At 39.0% G+C, this 21,447-nt stretch overlaps 1 long non-coding RNA gene across 7 annotated transcripts in view; it reads right to left on the bottom strand.

The window, feature by feature from the left end:
• LOC113901227 overlaps positions 1–21,447 on the bottom strand; it is a 688,350-nt gene that overhangs the window by 559,707 nt on the left and 107,196 nt on the right. The window lies entirely within an intron of this gene.

Raw genomic sequence — 21,447 nt, 5'->3', positions numbered from 1 at the left:
TCCCTCCTGCTCCTCCTCTTCTTGTCAAGTTCAGTCTATCCTTTAAGGCTTATTTCACATCCTTCCCTTTCCAAGAATTCCGCTGCCCCCTCCACCCATGAACTCTAGTATACTGATTTATGCATCATCCCTAAGTTTCTTTGGGTATTATCTTTTACATCTAAATTTACAGTTAGGTTATGTTTCTCTAAACAACATATTACTCCTGTTCTCACCAAACTACAAAATCACTAGAAGAGGGATCATCTTCTATATTTCTTTTATTTCTTTTCCCTTTCCCAGTAACTTGCACAGTACTGACAAATGGTGCTGAAACTGAGATTCAAAAAATATTGAGATTATCAAAAAATATTCATGGAAGTGAATTAAGTTAATAATTCCAAAGGGGGCATGGAGCTGTTATTGGGTGTCTGTGTATCGAAGACATTATTTCTCTTATTCATTTCAAATATAACTTTTGAGAAGTGCTTTGAGAAACCACAGACAAATGTGATCCTCAATTAGAAAGAACAGACAAACAACCTATGTCACTCTCCTTGATATACAAGATTCAAGCAAGTACAAAAACATTAATCCATACACAGGACTCAAATAAATACAAAATTAGTCCCAAATGAAGAAATACAAAAGATTAATAATACAGGACACAATTGTGCATAATAAATGACTAAAGAGTGGTTGAGTTTTGACAGAGGGAGATATGCCAAATTCTACCAAGATTAGATTCAACAAAGCAGGTCACTAAGGATAGGGGAGAAACACAGGTAAGCGGTCCAAAATTCAACCGCATTTTGGACTTGGCCATTAGGTACATCTAATTAAATTCCTGCAAAGAGGTCTGACTGTAGGTGGGTGAAAGTGAAAGTCTCTCAGTCGTGTCCAGCTCTTTGTGACCCTATGGACTATACAGCCCATAGGATTCTCCAGGCCAGAATACTGGGGTGGGTAGCTGTTCCCTTCTCCAGGCTATCTTCCCAACCCAGGGACTGAACCCAGGTCTCCCACATTGCAGGTAGATTTTTTATCAGTTGAGCCACCAGGGAAGCCCAAGAATACTGGAGTGGGTAGCCTATCCCTTCTCCAGAAGATCTTCCTGACCCAGGAATTGAAACAGGGTCTCCTGCACTGTAGGCAGATTCTTGAACATCTGAGCTACCAAGGAAGCCCCTAAGTGGGTGGTGGCACTGAAATGAGCAGGGCACACAATGTGAACAGGAAGAGAAACAAAGGAGGAGAGGATAGTAGATAGAAATGGAAGGGGTGGTGTATGGAGATCACTTTAGTTGGCAAACCGTTACAATTCTGACTTTTTGCTTCTCTTTTTAACATTTTCTCCCTCCACATGGTACTCATGCCCAGATGCAAAGTGATGGTTTCATAATAATAAATAAATAATTATAGAACCACAAAAGGTCCAAAAGATATGCCGAGAAGGGTTACACACTTGGCTTCAGATCTTACTGCAGTAAAAAACAGAAAGTAGTCTTGGGTTTGACAGTCTGGATGGCTGGAAGGCAGTGACTGATATCCAGTTAAAAAGTTCAGAAGACCATTTTTTTTGCCACCAGTAGATGCCCAGGCTGCCAGACATTCATATTTTAAAACACTTTTTTAAGGGATAGTAAGGTTTTTTCTTTCCTCTGTGAGACTTGTTGCTATTGTTGAGTTGCTAAGTCATGTTCAAGTCACTAAGTCATGCCCTAGCCTTTTGCAACTGCACAGACTGTAGCCCGCCAGGGCTCTATGAGGCTTAAATGTACAGATATCTTCCCAGAGACTATTCTGTAGCTTCAGGAATAGGCTGAGTTTGGGGACTACCTAGATTCCTACAGAAATGTCGTCCCAGAGGACTATGGCTCTGACATCCCCAAGTGACACTGCATGTTTTTCAGCACTTGTCACTTGCCTTCAAGATAGACCCGGTGAACAAAAAGAGAGAAGAATAGGTGCTCTGCTGCTGCTGCTGCTGCTGCTAAGTCACTTCAATCGTGTCCGACTCTGTGCTACCCCATAGACAGCAGCCCACGAAGCTCCTCCATCCCTGGGATTCTCCAGGCAAGAACACTGGAGTGGGTTGCCATTGCCTTCTCCAACACATGAAAGTGAAAAGTGAAAGCGAAGACGCTCAGTCGTGTCCAACTCTTCGCGACCCCATAGACTGCAGCCTACCAGGCTCCTCCATCCATGGGAGTTTCCAGGCAAGAGTACTGGAGTGGGGTGCCATTGCCTTCTCCGATAGATCCTCTAGAGAGATGATGATCTAGCAAAGACTGCTAATATTAGTACATGGACTCTTTTTATTATAATTTTAAAAATATTTTCACAACTATTATCTCATTTGATCCTCACACAACCCTGTGAAACCAGCAAAGTTAAGATGATCATCCTCATTGCATTATCACTCTGTAAATAAGACAGAGCTCAGGGAATCTACCTGCCTGAGTCACAGAACTGTACCCTGCCTGGGGGGACTGGAACCCAGGCATCCCAAGTACATCCAGATAAACACTGCCACCCCATCCCCACCAAACAGAGGACTGAGGTCTTTGAACAATGAGGAGCTCAGGAACTTTCTGGAAAATATGAGATGGACAAAACCCCCAAACCACGGCTTAGAAGATATCTAAGGCCAACTTTTTCATTTTACAGGTAAAGTCTAATTTGACTGAATGGTTGGCCCCAATTGTCCATCAAATTCATGTACATGTCAGCTCTCCTAACTTCAAGTGCAGTGCTCTTTGCCACTGGACATGACATGATGACATCTCCTGATCTGGTTTAAACAAAACTCTCAAAGTCAGTGAAACAGGTTAGGATCCACTTACCCTGACAAAGCAAACTGGAGGTTTTAACAAACATCAGATGAAACTGGAGCCTGTATGTGGATTAATTATAGTCAAAAGACCCTCCCTTGTAAAATAAGAATAGCTGAGACGAGGGCTGAGAGGTAGGAAGCGGCACGAGATGCAGAGTACATAGGACCTCATTTGCCTGCTAACCCTGATCCTCCCTCCAGAATGGTCTGGAAGCCCAGCAGAGGGTCAGTTTCCTCCTTTGCAGGACCTTAGGTGAACAAGTCTGCTTCCTTGGACTGTTAAGAGAAGTTACCAAGAAAAACGTTAAGTTCACTGCAAAAGCTGATAAGGTATTTTCATCCTTACTGCTGTAGTTTTGCTTTCCTGAATTATCTAGTTAACCCTCCTTCCTCTCACCTGATTTCTATTTTAGTGTATCTGGCCCAGCCTAGCTGTCCAGTGTGAGGATGAAAGGTCACGGCATAATCACTCCAAGGTTAGACTTTAAAACTGTCCTTGACCATCCAGGTGCTTCAAAGGAGCCAGTAAGTGCTGATGGGTAGCCAAATAAACAATAACAACAATGAGTAGCCCAGAATGTAGAACTAAGATCCCTTTGAGATGTGGAAAAACAATGCCTAATAAGCAAACTCAGCCATCTCTGAATATAAGTCATGTAAGAAACTGTTACCCACTCCAGTGTTCTTGCCTGGAGAATCCCAGGGACGGGGAGCCTGATGGGCTGCCATCTATGGGGTGGCACAGAGTCGGACACGACTGAAGTGACTTAGCAGCAGCAGCAGTGGCAGCAAGAAACTGCCTATGTCTGATGAAGAAAATTTGGGATTATCCAAAGGAATACCCAGCCAAAGGAATGTGTACATAACTAACAGAGTTGAAATTGAAGAGGCAAGAAGAACTCCTAAATCAAGAGTTTATCAAAGTGTCTCCATCTTTGTCCAGGGTCCAGGACAACTGAGCCCCAGGAGTGGAGACAAATCCATAAGGCTATGAGAACCTGAGGACACTAGCTTTTAAGATCCAGATAAACCCAGCAGCTCTGAGCCCTTGCTCACCAACAAAATACAGGATTTAAACCCCAGCATTTTAACAAGACTAGCTGCAAGGAGAAAACATGCTGGCCAATTATGCCATACCCAATTTTGTTTTAAATGAATAAACTAGCATTAATTATACATTAGTTTTGTGTGAGTGTGGACTAGTCTTCCAAGGTAAGCCTTTCTTACCTTGGGAACAGATAGAAGAGGAAATGAGAAGACCTCACCTGCGTACAGGTGGCTGTGGTAAGAATGCTACAAACAGCAAGTTATAGACCCAAGAGAACCACAAGGAAAGATATATAACTTGCTATTTATAGCAAGTTCACCAAGTTAAACAGACCAGGTTACACATGACAGCAGTTAGTACAGGTGGAAAAATCACGTAACTCCCTATACTCTGTGCCTATAATCAATGAGAACTCAATCAGAGAACAGGGCAGCTTGAATTTCAACCAAATGCTTTTGATCTCCCATGTAGGAAAAAAATACATTGACAACACTAGATTTTTTTTTTTTTAATATTATGCTTTTTGTGAGGTACGAGTTGAGACCAATTCTCCCTTCTTTCTGAAGGAAAATGCCTTCAGAAAGAAAATGCCTGAGATAAAAAATGAGGAAAGTGCATAAAAGCAGAGATTTAATGATATTTTATATACTCCACTGCTAAATTCAAAAAGTGAATAAATATATTCAAGAAAAAACATTTCAGTTAAGGTAGTTGGAATTAAAGGAATTATATTACTTTTTGATTAACCAGAAACCTCAATTAACCAAAGTCACTTATTCACTACTCTTTTCCATTAGTGAAGATTTTGGAAAATATAATTATATAATTATACATCAGAGTTTGTCATGAAGATAATATCCAGTTGTTATAGTACACAATGTGCAGAGAATTTCTTTCAATTATTATTGCACCGAGTGCTATTTACTTCAGAAATACTCTAGAGTTAAAGAGGGGAGACATTCTAGTTATTAATCTTTAATCCTTTCAGATGGGAATATGGTCATGGGCCAACAAAATGGAAAGACGCACTGCAATAAAAAAATTAGCAATTCCTTCCTCAAACTTCCTAACCCAAGTGGCCAATTGCTGGTTGTCATTGCATTAATCTAATTATAACTCTTTCCTATTGAATTTTAAAATACATGAAATGACTGGGGAAAAAAATAGCAACCTGTAAAAATCAAAGGGTTCCACACTTAATGTTACATTCAAAGGTAATTACTTAACACACGCAAAGCCCAACTGCACAACCTACAATTCTGCAACTTTCTATTGGCTCTTTTGCTTCTACTTTAAATAAAAGAAATCCCTTTCATTTTGTCAAGAAAACTTTTCTCTACCTCACTACTGCCTGACAAGGGAACAGATGGCAATTTAAGGGGAGAATTTATGAGAGCCACAATCTTAATGTTGCATAAAGGAAAGAAAAAGACTCGCATCAAAACCACTGACAAATGTACTTGCTAATATTAATGCACTCCCCATTCATCCAATATGCTTCCTAATTGCTTTTCTGTACATAATAATGTGGCACCTGCTGCTCAACATTGCAAACGCATCAGGATTTCTCCAAAGTCAAACAGCTCTGCAACTGGCCCTCTCCCAGTGATAAATGTAGAGCACTGTATCACGCACAGTTCCTGTCAGTGGCATAATTAAAATTTTATACTTACAGAAAAAGATAGTAAACAATCAGTTCTTAAATGGATTCACAAGAGGAACTCTTGTTACAGCCAACTTTATAATTAGTATGCATCATGTACTGCTAATATATCCATGACAAGAAAATAGGGGAAAAATGAGAAACTCGAGTTGTTCCCTTAATGCAATGTGAAAGTACTAAAAAAAAAGAAAGAAAAAGAGAGGAAAAAAGAAGAAATCTACTGTTACTATATTCTTGCATCAAGAGCTTTCTCTCCTGTTAACATGTTTCTTCCCTATAGCTTGTCTGTGCTTTCTCAAGTGACGGTGAGAATAAGATTAGAGGTTAGGATGAAGAAAACTTTCGTGTACACACACATCAATGAAAATACCCCACCTCAAATACCATTTTTTTGTACAGGGTAGGGCTTAGAAAACTACAGACCACTAGCTAAATTCAGCCTTCAGATTGTTTTGGTAAAAGGTCTGTTTGGGATTGAGAAAAATTTACACATTTCTAAATATGGGAATACAAATTAAAAGAAAAATAATTATATGAATATCAAATTTCAGTGCCCATAAAGAAAGTTTCATTGGAACACAGCCAAGCTCATTCATTTACATATAGTCTCCACCACTTTCCTACTATAAGGGCAGAGTTGAAAAGTTGCCACAGAGGATGTATGACCTGCAAGAACTACAATATTTACTATCTGGCCCTGATGTGTATGTGATTTCCACCAGCTTTGCTGGTGACTCAGTGGTAAAGAATCCACCTGCCAATGAAGGAGACAGGGGTTTGATCCCCGGGTCAGGAAATTCCCTGGAGAAGGAAATGGCAACCCACTTCAGTATTTTTGCCTGGAGAACCCCATGGACAGAGGAGCCTGATGGGCTGCCATCCGTAGGGTGGCAAAAGAGTCAGACACGACTGAGCAACTAAAATAACAATAACAACACCTGTTTCGAAAGAGTTTACTGGCTCCTCATTGAAGTTATCTGTGCCCTAGAGATCTATCAATTCAATCTAAGTTGAGTCTGTAGCTATTTCCATGCGCATGCACACATAAACAACAATTAGTGATCAAGGAGACAAAATAGGGTCCCAGCAAGCTTGTATCTGTGTATGTGCACGCAGGTATGCATGTGTGAAAGGTGAAAAATTATCATTCTAAGTGTAATTAAAAATTAATATCTGAGTTGTGATAAAAATCACATTATATGAATTATCTATGTGGGCTTTTCTTTTGGTTATAATTATATCTTGCAAAATCTAGGTCATCACTTTTAAATCGAACATTTATGTTCCTATGTCTGTGAAGAGTCCACTTCTTAAACAACAAAACGGCCAAAAACAACCCAAACAGCAATAACACAAAGCTTACTTTTGACTGCCATACAACATTGAAATAATAGGAGATTTAGTTAAAAAAAGAAAAAAGTTATTTGATAAAATTTCTTAGAACTACACAGGTGCACACACACAAAAACATAAATGAAAACACATTAAACTGGTTAAATCTGAACAGGGTCTAAGGATGGTGTCAATCTCAGCTTTCTGGTGCTGCTGTTGTACTAAAATCATATTGGATGTTACCAGTGGGGGAAACTGGATGAAGGGACCTCTGCATACTATTTTTGCATCTTCCCATGAATCAATAATTGTTTCAAAGTAAAATATTTTTTTAAAAATTATTCGAGAACAGAGGCTTTTGCTGGACAATGGATTGGTTCCTCTAACCAATATGAAATTATATCATACCCAGACTTTTAATTGACAAGGGAAAAGAAAACAATGATAGCGACAAATAAATCTTAAGGCTTACACACTCTCTGTATATGAAATGAGACTGTAACAAATCAATCATTTTAATTTTTTTCTGGTGACTATAGCAGGGGGTGGGGAAGGGAGCGGGGAACTAGCCAAACGGATTTTTTGGTTTGGTGGACAAAGTGCCTAGTTGATTCACTGACCATTTTGTTTTGCGTGGCTTGTCAGGCGTTCCTTTCTAGTAAGTCCTCTATTCACATCCCTCAGGCACATTCCTATTGGCCAGAACCTTTCCCTTATTGTACAATTACCATCTTTCACATCTAGATGAAAATCCTTTTCTTCACAGCTGAAAGCTAAAAGAGAAGGGAATTTGAATCTAGAGGATTTTAACTTGCTTTGCTTCACTAGGAAAGCATGCCCCATACGATGTAGTGCCTTTTTAAAACTGCTTGTTCCTTTGAGCAAATAGTATTAATTCCAACACTTTTTAAAAGAGGGGGAGGACTACCTGTGAATATAAATAAAGTGAGACATTCCACAACTAAAGATCTCAGGGAGATTAAGGTCTAAATCAGAGGCACAGATGCAGATAAAATAATTTGTATCATGAATGAAAATGTTACACACAAAACTCCTAAAAAACAAAACCTTTTTGAAGATAAAAACTGCACAAAAATTGCTGATGTGAGTGAGGAAATAAAATATGTTTTTAGTTTTCATGGCAGGAAGATGAGATTCGTTTTTATACCAGCTCCACAAAGGCTTGCTAGCAACCTGCTTAGAATACAATAGACAGGATTTAAATTTTCTTTTCCTTTACGTGGTTTGCTCATTTGCATGCTAGGCCCCAGAATGGTCTTCCTTCTCTCTGCCATTTCACAGAAACACTGGGATCTGAGCGCTGGGAGCAAACTGAAAGGTTCAAGGGTGCTTGTGAGTTCAGCAGAAAGCTCTTTTATCAATGTATTTGCAAGGGAAAAATGTAGTCCTTTCCTCACTTCATTGGGCAACTTTCCCTTTGAGGGACAGCTTCAAAAATCTCCTTCCCAGAACACCTTTTGGCCCAGGAAAGTGCTCAGGATTCCTCAAATACATAGACACAAACTCATCATGGGGACCGCTAATGAACAAAGATGAAATTAGCGTTCGTTTAAAAGGAATTTTAGGAGAAGGATAGCTCTACCTCTATCCATCTCAGGGACAGTTTCTTAAATTTCGTCATTGAAAAATATCACAAAAGGCTATAATTCACTTAGAAGAAAGTTCAAGGGGCCAGGGCATAGAAGGAAAGGAATATGCAGATCTTCTATTTCATTTTAGGATGATTAAAGCATACATACATGTCACAACTACCCAACCGAGCGACTAATAATGTAAAAGAAGGAAATAAACACAACATAAATGTAGATCAAACAGGAAATATCAATCCAATTCCAATGACGACAGTCAATCTTCAAACCTAGAAAGCACATTCTCATCATAAAAAGACATACTGCATATGAAGACAAATACTCTCTCACTGAAATATTAAGATCTCAGATGTGACGCCCAGCGAAATAAAACAAGGACTATATTCATCAACAGACTTAAAACTGCATGTAATTCTCTGTTACAGACAGACAACTGTTCGTAGAAACTGAAAGAGGTAGGGATGGCATTCCTATGTAAATAAGAGGGAGTGGTGCTGGAGTGTTGTTTTTTCCAGCCTTGCAAGGGCCCTCACAGCAGGAAACGTTTTATTGTAATGCAAATGTCTTTGATTTCCTCCAAAATCCCCTTTCACTGTCTTTCCTGTCTGAATGTATCATCACACCATATTTGCAATTCTATTAAGCACCATTTTATATTAGCCTAATTTACGTAACCTGCCTAATAGGAATCGGAAATGTTACAGTTATTTTGCTGGATCCAATTAGTATTTCATTGTTTTAGCCTGAGCACAATATTGTACACTAGTCCTCAATACTCAGCTAAATGGAATAGGATAGGATGTACTCCACATAATACGATAAATGGAAGCATATGTTTTAAGCTAATTAAAAAGCAGTTAAAACCTGCCTGAACTGAAACCAATTGTATCCTTTAATATCTGGTGAGTGACTATTTAAAAAAAAAAAAAATCTAATAATGAAATGTCATATTATGGCGAACTTAAGAAAAAAACACAAAAGTTAAGTACTGAAAATAGCTGGACTAAATTACTAGTGAATTGTTTCCTGGAAATGCATTTTCTCTTTTTATGTGTCACTCAGTGAAGAGGGAGTTTTCCCAAGTTAAATACACAAATTCACAAAACGTGTAAAATTACTGGCTTAAATATATCAGTTAACAAGAGGGTAGAGAAATATTTTTAACTATTCCTATAATTAAAAATATTCTTTGTGATTCTGTTTCTTATTTTAACATCTGTTTAATTTTAAGAAATATATCAAGTGTCATCTTTTGTGAATTTATGTAATAATATATTTAGAAAAAAGTTATATGATTTCAAATCAAGAACATATAGTAAAAGTGATCAATTTTATTAGTGTACCAAAGGTAAAACGAATTTAAAAAGTGGCTTTACACTGAGATGCTATAGTCTGTAAAGACTGACATTTTGTATCAAAATTGTGAAAATAGCAATAGCAGTCATTGCCTATTTAATATTATAAATATATATCATATATAATATATACATATTTCCTTATAATACAGGAAATTCTCTGTTCACTAATTTCAGAATTTTGTTATTGAATTCATATTGGGTTGTTAAGTTTTTTTATCTTGGTATTGTTCCCCTAAGGACCACAGATTCAATTCAAATATAAGTAGGAAATAATCAATGTATATCCAAGAGGAGAAAATATTAACACAAACCGAATTAAAAGCATATTTGCTCCTTAGTTTTTATACAGACACCTCTCAAAGCCCATTCCCATGAAGAGAAAATAGTTTTTTAAATTGCTGTTTTGCCATAAATAACTTTCAGAAAAATAAAGTAGGTACAAGAGGTTTTTCATACCTTAAAGGAGAGGCCAAAAGTTTAATGTTAAGCAAAATATCAAATGCAATATTTGCAGGAAAAAATCTTATTTTTCACTCATGACAATAGTAAGAAATAATACTAAAGTGAACTCCCGGCTGACTGGAGATTTTTTACGATAATACATGATGGTTGCACTAAACATGAGAGTGTGCTTTATGTCATTTCTTTCGACTTTGCCATTAACTCCATAACAGCTGGCATCAAATATAGTAAATTGTGAAATAATGAGCTTGTATATTGCTAGCAATTACAGAGTTAAGTTAAATAAATCCTTGGAGTCCAAAATAAGCGTGCCTTCCACCTGACAATAAATTAAAGGTGACACCTGCCTTAATTTAAAACTGCCTAAGATTATAGATAAAAATCAACAAAAAAACACTGTGATTGAAACCACATCTCAAAACTTGCCACATTTGACTATATCCATTTCATATATGTTTATGACATCTGTCATCTCGATCTATTATTTAAACACATTTTATGCACTGCTGAGTTATGAAGTATGTTTGTGATAACTATACTTTTGAATTTGAAAGCTCGATTATGAATGCTCTACCTCTGGTTTCCTTGCTTTATGCTGCTGCTGCTGCTAAGTCGCTTCATTCGTGTCTGACTCTGTGTGAACCCATAGATGGCAGCCCACCAGGCTCCCCCATCCCTGGGATTCTCCAGGCAAGAACACTGGAGTGGGTTGTCATTTCCTTACCCAATGCATGAAAGTGAAAAGTCAAAGTGAAGTCGCTCAGTTGTATCCAACTCCTAGCGACCCAATGGACTGTAGCCCACCAGGCTCCTCCATCCATGGGATTTCCCAGGCAGGAGTACTGGAGTGGGCTGCCATATATATATTTAAGCAGAAACTAGATAACCAAACCACAATATTCTTTAAGAGTATGTTACTCGAGGGCCTGCACCTTTAGAAAAACACTAGTCTGAGGACCAGATGTGTTGTGATGCTCTTGGTTACCACATAAACATCACTTACTCAGTGAAATTCATACATGTCACGAAATTAACTTTTTTCTCTGATTTTAGAAAAATATATTTTATAAAAATATAATTTGAACCATAGAATAATGGACCATGGCCAAAAGGAATTCAGGTGGCAGTTGCAGTTAGACAGACTGAAACAGCCAGGAGCTTGAGTTTGATCTGTCAGCATAGAAACACCCTATGCAAATTAGTCACAGGAGGATGGGATAGGTAGGTACCAACAGAGGACCCCTCTTTTTACTCACACACACACACACACACACACTGCAAATACGAAACGTTAAATAAGGGCCATACATCCTTATAGATTTCATAGAGCTGGAAGTGATTTTTAAATTAATAGAGGCAGTCTTTCAGTATCTAGTGAGTGAAGTGAAGTCGCTCAGTCGTGTCCGACTCTTTGCGTCCCCACGGACTGTAGCCTACCAGGTTCCTCCGTCCATGGGATTTTCCAGGCAAGAATACTAGAGTGGGGTGCCATTTCCTTCTCCAGGAGATCTTCCCAACCCAGGGATTGAACCTGGGTCTCCCGCATTGTCGGCAGATGCTTTACCGTCTGAGCCACCAGGAAGTCCTTTCAGTATCTAAGATGGGAATAAAACTATCCTAACTGATAGTTATATGTTTCCCTTCTGAATATTTTCAGGGATGAAAACATAATTTAATAGGTAATTTCTTTTCTGAAAATGTAGCATCTTCCCATCCTGAATCTATTATGCACCCTAAAATCTTTTGGTGATCTAGAAGCTGTAACGCCATCTTACAAAGACAACCCAAGCCTTAATATTTCCATCCCAACAAAGCAGGCTGTTGGTTTAGGAATCATTTCCCAAAGAATCAATTTGTGTTACTGGGTGTGAAGGTACAGACTGACATGGATCCAAGTTACCGAAAGCAGACCAGCCCTCAAAGAAACTAAGCTTGATGGCAGGCCAGGGTTTGAACTTAAGTGGAAATTACAAAATATAGTAATTAACCATCCAACCAGTCCATCCTAAAGGAGATCAGTCCTGAGTGTTCATTGGAAGGACTGATGCTGAAGCTGAAACTCCAGTACTTTGGCCACCGGATGCGAAGAGCTGACTCATTTGAAAAGACCCTGATGCCGGGAAAGATTGAGGGCAGGAGGAGAAGGGGATGACAGAGGATGAGATGGTCAGATGGCATCACCGACTCAATGGACATGAGTTTGGGTGGACTCCGGGAGTTAGTGATGGACAGGGAGGCCTGGCATGCTGCGGTTCATGGGGTCTCAAAGAGTCGGACATGACTGAGCGACTGAACTGAAACTGAATTAACCATTATTTTCTTAATTGCCTAATTCTCAGATCTTGAGTACTGTGGATGCCAAGGTGAAAATCTGAGGGCTAAAGGAAATGTTTCTCAGCTATTTCTATACCCAAGGTCAAAATCAAAAGCAAGGCACTCAATTCAAAATTCTCAACTTTTCCAGTTAGCATTGATTCCAGAGGAGCAGATATAGTAACCAAAACTGATGGCACAGATGGCTGAAAGGACCACAAAGACAGATTCAAGGTTATTTATCTGCAACCTTTTTACTGACTCCGGTGTTCATAGATATATACATTTTTGTAGCCACGGATTGACTGAGACAGGCTCTATGGACAAAAATAAAAAAAATTAAAAATGGAAGGGGGGGCATTAATGAGAATTGCTTCTGGACTTTACTTGTTAAATATTGCAAAGAATTTTAGGACAACCTAAACTCTTCTGCTTGCACAGAATGTGCATCTTTCTCATATGATCATCATCAAAGACAATATTCTGGAGGAAAAAGAACAGACTATCTCTAATTGCTTTGGAAGCAAGAGGTCGGTATTAGAATCTGAATTTATAAGACGTGAACCTCGAAGTCTTATAGGATTAAATAATCTGGCCAACACGCCCATTAACCTCTTGAATCTGATTTTCTCTTTAACTCCTGAATTCATAAAACCAAAAGGAATCCCCATAGACTGGCATTCTTTCTTGCCATGGTCAAAGCCTCAAATGGGCCAGGCCATTTTATTTTTGTTCTGGGTGGGATGTGGATTTGTGGGCAGATGACAAGGTGCTAATGAGGAGCTAATGTTCCTGCAGCTGGCAAACTGCCAACTCAGGATGGGAGGATGAGAGCATTTGTCTGCATTAGTCCTAGACATAGAAGGGAGGGGTTGGAGGATCACCAACTCTAGGTTGAATAACCTGACTCACTGGATTCTGTGTTCCATTCCTAAAGCAAGGGGCCATCTCAGGGTAATTACACCCTTTTCCTAGGTGGCATGGTGAGTTCTCATGTGGATACACTTGACTTGGTTCTCGTTCTGGAATAAATTAGTCAGAATAGGCAAGTTCAGAACCTGTCCCACCTCATCACCAACTCAGGATATAATCATATTAATGAGGAACCAGGTGAAACTTCTTGTCAGGATTACATTCATTCATCATGAGTGTACAGTTAGTTTATACAAGTGTCTAAGCCAGATCACTTTTTGAATTCAAAATTTACTTCTAAAAGAGCAGGGCACTTTATTTTCTAATTTTGCCATCAAAAATTCACATCATGAGTTTCTAAGTCAGGCGGCTGATTGAAAGAACACCCCAGAGAGACCTGAAATTTCAATAGAACCATCCTGCCTGAGCAGAATACAGCTGAGGTGCCTCCTTCCACCTGGACCACTTTCACCCAGGTCTCTCCAACATTGATTTCAATAACAATTATCCCTGTTACATTTTAAAATCTACCTATATGCTAATTAATGTGGATTTTCATGTACCTAAGGAAAACAAGGAAGGTTTTTAATGGACAGACAGGTTTGGAGGGATAAAGATACAACTTTTCCTGGGAATGATTCTAAAAACCTTGAAACCTGAAAGTAAATAGCATTTACAGGCTAAATAATAAACCTAAAGTGCATGCACATTAAAACTCATTATGCAATTTTAATTTTAGGCCATTCCATCTTTTTATAAGGACATATAAACATGTGTTTCTATAGAAGGTCATTGCTCCAATCATGATGGTATTTCAAATTCCCTGCATGATTTGCTAAGTACCATGGCATATATGCTCACAGCTACCCTCCCTCCAATGCATGCAAGCATGTCATGATGTTCTTGCTACAGAAGATGAACCATGTGGTTGAAGCATCCCCACCCTAAAAGACCTGTCCCTGGCCCACTTCCTCACTCTCACCCTCTTCCCTAATCTCTACCCTGCTCACCAAGCTTCAACTCCCCTTCGGAGTCTTATGAACGGGACAAATAACTTTCACCCTGGGATTTTCAGAAGTGCTGTGTGCAGGGTGTCTGGAATGCTCTTTGCCAGAGTCAGCTGGTTCCTTTTCATCCTTCAACCTTAACTTAATTGTCCCACAAAGAGTTTTCCCTCCCTGCTTTGATCACTCTGGCATAAGCATATTTCTCCTTCAAGTTTTCTAGATCAGTACTCTACTTTTATTCATAACACTTTAACACAATGTTTATTTCCCTCACAGCTGTTAATTTCTGCTCTCTCCCACCCGCTCCCCTCCCCCACTGTTTTTCTTCCCCACTAGAACCACGTGAGCCTTCCTCCCTGATGTATGCCCAGGGCCTGGCACGGTACTGTACATGGTAAGTGAAATAAGTGAAAGGGGCTCAGTCGTGTCCGACTCTTTGCAACTCCATGCACCATACAGTCCATGGAATTCTCCAGGCCAGATGCTGGAGTGGGTTGCCATTCCCTTCTTTAGGGGATCGTCCCAACCCAGGGATCAAACCCAGGTCTCCTGCACTGCATGCGGATTCTTTGCCACTGAGCCACCAAGGAAGCCCACTGTACACGGTAGGCCCTCAGTCACCCTCTGTTCTAGCAATGAGTGGGTGTAAGATGTTAAGGTCTAATAGATTTTAGGATGCAAGTTTTAAGCGCAGTATCATCCACAAAAACAAGGTTTCTTAGATGTTGAAGAACAGGTGCGTTTTAAACAAAAGACAAATTCTATTAAGAGTTACTTCATATATTATCAATTCCAATTTATTACCATACTGGCATCCAATATTTTACCCAGCACAATTTTTTATTTTTTTAGCTTTGGAGTGATAACTAAAATAATAATAGGGAATATTAATTGAGCATCTTTCAAAGCACTTGTTTTATCTCATTTAGCCCCCACCTTGTGGAAGAAGAAACAGAAGAGCTGAGGGGATGTGTTATCTGCCAGGGACACACAGCCAGGACATGGCACAGCTGGGTTTGAGTCTGGACCCTCTGGCTGCAGACACCATGCTCAGAACCACCACAATGCTCTGTCCCCCACATTCCTGTGTGCACCGCAGCCACTTCTGACTAATCAACAGCCAGGGGCTCTCATTCCATGTGCATGTATAGAACAAGTCAGGGGGAAGACAAAGGTGAATCGTGGCACACGTCCAGTTTGGGGTGGTTAGTGCGTGGCTTTCCCCCTTTCAGATGGATCTGAATTATGAGCTCCTTCTTAACATCTCATCCTATTTCACACAACATTTGCAAACATTCATTTACAGCCCTGATTAGTCCAGCTTCTGGTCCCTTACGATCCTTGATTTTCTCTGGCCTAGAGTTAAGCACTCACACCCCTCTCTCTCTTTATTTCTCAAAAAGATTCTTATTAGCAAAAAAAACCATTAATATTGGTTAGGTTGCTTTTATTGACCATATGCAAGAAAACGGCAAGCATGGAATAGATCAAGGAGACTTAACATGGGGACAACTGCCCATAGGGTTAAATGGAGGTCCACATGTGTGTGTGTATGAGTTTCAGAACATGGTTGACAAGTTGAGGAAATGGACTAAACAAAGAAACAATTAACTGAAGACACCTTTGATAGATTCTTGAGGTCACGTGGTAAATCAACACAATACTTCTTGAAGATAAAGGCTCATGTGATTTCACAGGACAACTACAAAATACTGACCAGATTATCAGCCTCAAGGCATGAATTCATTCAGTAGGAATTTTGTGAAGGTAGAGACAGTTTCATAGTGATGCTAAAAAACTAGTAGGCTAAAGGGACAGTAACAATACTCCATAGAAAATATGTTTTCAATGAAATTGCTGGTTTTGCAATTTTCCTCACTCATGTATAGGAGCTCATGAACAATGAATGTAGGTTCCAGAAATAACTATCCTGATAAGAGTGGGTGATATCTGAGTTACCTGATACAATGCGCAGCTAGTTTCATACACCATTTGAATTGTAATAATGAAATAGAACAGGATCCTATGGTCCACCCCCCGCCACCACCCCACACACGCACACATGTCCTCAGCCTGTCTTTTGTCTGTGGAAAAACATTAGCCCATAAATAAGTGCAATCAGAGAAGTGAGAAAATGCAGAAACAAAGGAAAACAGTAGAATAAATAATAGCAGTTTAGTCATTAAGCATAGTCAAGGACCTTTAGTTCCTCCTTAAGGGCTATATATAATATTCTGAGCCATATCCTGTGAGCTGTGTTATAGATACCAAAACTCCTACACGATGGAAGAAGTTAACTGCCTGATGACTAGACTGTAGTCATGATATAAGCTGCCACAATTCCAAGAGCTGGCGTCAAAGAAGTGGGAAGAAATAGACCCTGGACACAAAGATCAACTATATTTAAAACAATCAAGACAATGCTGATCAATTTCCACCATATGACCAATTTAAAGATGACTGTCAAACTGACTGTGCTGTTTCTGCATGTAGGCCCCTCCATTCACCGATATAAGCTCTTGCCCACTGGTTGTTGGGGGTGAGGGTGGGGCAGTTGGCCTTTGGACAGGAGTCCACCCTTCTCTCACCCCAGGTTGCCAGCCTCAGAAACAAAGCTAACTTTCCCTTCCACCAACCTTGACTCTTTATTGGCTTCAGAGTGGGAGCAGCTGGACCCCCACTTTGGATTACAAGAGTTCTCATGTACCTTTGACCCCAAGGTTGACCCTTTTGCCAAGTGAGCAAATATTTTCTTAAAAGGCCAGATAATAAGTATTTTAGGATTTACAGCCATCTGATTTCTGCCACAATTCCTCAGCTCTGTCATCATAGTGCAAAAACTGCTGTAACAGACAACACTAAAGAGCAGAAAATAAAGAAAAGAATGAATGTGACTGTGTTCCAATAAAACTTTATTTTTAGACATTGAAATTTGAATGTCATACCATTTTCATGTATCATGAAATATTATCCTTATTTTGATTATGTTTCAATCTTTTAAAAATATATCAAACATTCTAAGATATCAGTCTAAAAATAAGCAGCAGACCAGATTTGCTGACTTCTGCCTTCTACTAATACAGAACAATAAAAACTCTAGAAAGGACTTTTAAAAGGAGGTAAATCTCTTAGAACATCAGAACTTTTTAAAGGAATTAACCATATTCTTTATATGTGAATGTCATTTAACCCCTTTAATTCAAGTATAGGCATACAGATTATGCACCTTGATGAATATTCACAAACCAAACATAACTGTGTAACCACCATGCAAATCAAGAACCAGAACATTAATTTGGCAAGGAGAAGCTACCCTCATGCTCCTCACCTATCAGCCACCACCATCCTCACTCCAAGGGGATGACTTCTAAATGCACAGATTAGCATGTTGTGTGGCTTTTCTGGTATGGGATCATTTACTTAAAAAAATAAATAAAAATGCTATAGGAAAAAGTAGGGTTATACAATAAAAAAGGCAAGTCACTGCCCTAATTGAAATTTATCATTTTAAAGCCACATAATCATAGACTCTGGAAACGGAGACTTTAGACAATATCTATATATTGTTGCTTGCTGCTGCTGCTAAATCACTTCAGTCGTGTCTGACTCTGGGCGACCCCATAGACGGCAGCCCACCAGGTCCTGGGATTCTGGACCAGATTATAAATCAATAATAATATTTACAACTGAATAAAACAATAAATTAAGTTTCTGATTATGCTATTATTGTTAAAGCTCATATCTGCCTCATTTTCTCTACAAAATTGACAAAGCATTGAATTTTTTAACACTGAGCATCAAGGACTGGGCTATACTTTCAGCTATTGGCACTGCTAACAAAGATGAAGGTCTTTACTACAACTCACAAATGATTAGTGTTGATGACAAGGTGCAAATGAATAATATATAATGATTTATTAACTGTTTTATTTTGATATATATATATATCAAGATATCTCCATTTTTAAGCTGTAGTATCAACTAAATATAAAATGGTGGTGGTTTGGTCGCTCAGTCGTATCTGACTTTGCAACCCATGGACTGTAGCCTGCCAGGTTCCCATGTCCATGGGAATGAGTGAGTTGCCATTTCCTAATCCAAAATATAAAATAACCTTTTGCTAATTTTTTTAAGTTACAACAACAACAAAAATTATATAACAAAGTAGCAAGGTTGGGCATTTTAATAATCTTAGAGCAAAAATTTTTTAAACTATATGTGTGCTGCATTTCCGAACTCTGATATCACTACAAGAGCAAAGCTAAATTAAAGTTAAGATCTGGAGCTGTTTTTTAACATCATTTTTTTCACCCCCAACAGTGAATGTTTTCACTAGAAAGGTATTTTGTGTTAACAAGATCTGAAAATGTTTGTTTCATGGAGAAAATTAAAAGGTGCCATTCAGTTCAGTTCAGTTCAGTCGCTCAGTCCTGTCCGACTCTTTGCAACCCCATGAATCGAAGCACTCCAGGCCTCCCTGTTCATCACCAACTCCCAGAGTTTACTCAAACTCATGTCCATCGAGTCGGTGATGCCATCCAGCCATCTCATCCTCTGTCATCCCCTTCTCCTCCTGCCCCCAATCCCTCCCAGCATCAGGGTCTTTTCCAATGAGTCAACTTTTCACATGAGGTGGCCAAAGTATTGGAGTTTCAGCTTTAGCATCAGTCCTTCCAATGAACACACAGGACTGATCTCCTTCAGAATGGACTGTTGGATATCCTTGCAGTCCAAGGGGCTCTCAAGAGTCTTCTCCAACACCACAGTTCAAAAGCATCAATTCTTCAGCGCTCAGCTTTCTTCACAGTACAACTCTCACATCCATACATGACCACTGGAAAAACCATAGCCTTGACTAGACAGACCTTTGTTGGCAAAGTAATGTCTCTGCTTTTGAATATGCTGACTAGGTTGGTCATAGTTTTCCTTAAAGAGTAAGCATCTTTTAATTTCATGGCTGCAATCACCATCCACAGTGATTTTGGAGCCCAGAAAAATAAAGTCTGACACTGTTTCCCCATCTATTTCCCATGAAGTAATGGGACCAGATGCCATGATCTTAGTTTTCTGAATGTTGAGCTTTAAGCCAACTTTTTCACTCTCCTCTTTCACTTTCATCAAGAGGCTTTTGAGTTCCTCTTCACTTTCTCCCATAAGGGTGGTGTTATCTGCATATCTGAGGTTATTGAAGTGTAAATAGCAACATATAACTTACCCTGAAATAACCCATTAATATCTCTAAGTGAAAAAAAAATAGACTAATTCCAAAGATTTGAATGGAATTGGGTAATTTTACTCAGTGCTGTTCTGGTCTCTACTTTGTAACAAAGCTCTTCCTTTGTGATCTGACCATGGCAAATTATCTTCAACATCAGTTTCCTCATCTAAAATGTGATATTGTGAAGTTTTTTTTAGTTCTAAGAATGTAAGTATTCTCCGCACAAGAAAGTAATTAATGTCCAAATGAAAGAATGTCTTCTTTCCTGAAATGACTGAATAGATGATAATAAAGAATCATGTGAAATGCCGGGCTGGATGAAGCACAAGCTGGAATCAAAATTGCCGGGAGAAATATCAGTAACCTTAGACACGCAGATGACACCACCCTTACAGCAGAAAGCAAAGAAGAACTAAAGAGCCTCCTGGTGAAAGTGAAAGAGAAGAGTGAAAAAGTTGGCTTAAAACTCAACATTCAGAAAACTAAGATCATGACATTTCTGGTCCCATCACTTCATGGCAAATAGATGGAGAAACAATAGAAACAGTGTGAGAAACTTCATTTTCTTAGGCTCCAAAATCACTGCAGATGGTGACTGCAGCCATTAAAAGACACTTGCTCTTTGGAAGAAAAGTCATGACCAATCTAGATAGCATATTAAAAACCAGATACATTACTTTGCCAACAAAGGTCCGTCTAGTCAAAGCCACAGTTTTTCCAGTAGTCATGTATGGATTTCAGAGCTGGACTATAAAGAAAGCTGAGCACTGAAGAATTGATGCTTTTGAACTGTGGTGTTGAAGAAGACTCTTGAGAGTCCCTTGGACTGCAAGGAGATCCAACCTGTCAATCCTAAAGGAAGTCAGTCCTCAATATTCATTGGAAGGACTGATGTTGAAGCTAAAACTCCAATACTTTGGCCACCTGATGCAAAGAACTGACTCATCGGAAAAGACCCTGATGCTGAAAAAGATTGAAGGCAGGATGAGAAGGGGATGACAAAGGATGAAATGGTTGGATGACATCGCCAACTCGATGGACATGAGTTTGAGCAAGCTCCGGGAATTGGTGATGGACAGGGAAGCCTGGCATGCTGCAGTCCATGGGGTTGCAAAGAATCAGACATGACTGAGTGACTGAACTGACTGGAGAAAGAATTAAAGTTTAAAAACACTTTGCCTGAAATATTATGGATTTCTCTATTAGTTCAGAGGCTAAGTGTTAATAAAACACTTCGACGTTAAGAAATGAACATTTTAAAGAGAAGAATACATTCTCCAAAGAAGCAGTTAAACTTCCCATCTGCTGGCCAAAAAACTTTATCAACTCCACATCTTTTAAAAGTGAAACTTCTGTGCTGGCCCATACAGATGAGTATAAATTCAATCCAATTTACAGCACGGTAACAATGGGGGCAGTCTCAGACTATTACTTTCAATGGGATTGAGTCCCTAAGGATGGCAATGACTGAGTCCCATTGAAAGCAATGGAGTAAGCAATCACATGCCATTACTTTCAAGGAGACACAGTCTCTACTACCCGTAATAACATAGTAATATAAATCTGCCTGACTCATCAGCATGAAGAATGAAAATGTAAAAGAATTTCAAAGCTGCAAATGTGTACCCTGAGACCAAAAAAAAAAAAATCCTCTTCTCTCTTGCACCCATAACTAATCAAAGATGAAATTGATTTTAGTAAAGCTAGAA

Source organism: Bos indicus x Bos taurus, chromosome 11, assembly GCF_003369695.1.
Source record: "Bos indicus x Bos taurus breed Angus x Brahman F1 hybrid chromosome 11, Bos_hybrid_MaternalHap_v2.0, whole genome shotgun sequence".
Taxonomy (NCBI): domain Eukaryota; kingdom Metazoa; phylum Chordata; class Mammalia; order Artiodactyla; family Bovidae; genus Bos; species Bos indicus x Bos taurus.
The sequence above is the reverse complement of the archived record's forward strand: the minus strand, read 5'-3'. Positions and strand labels throughout refer to the sequence as shown.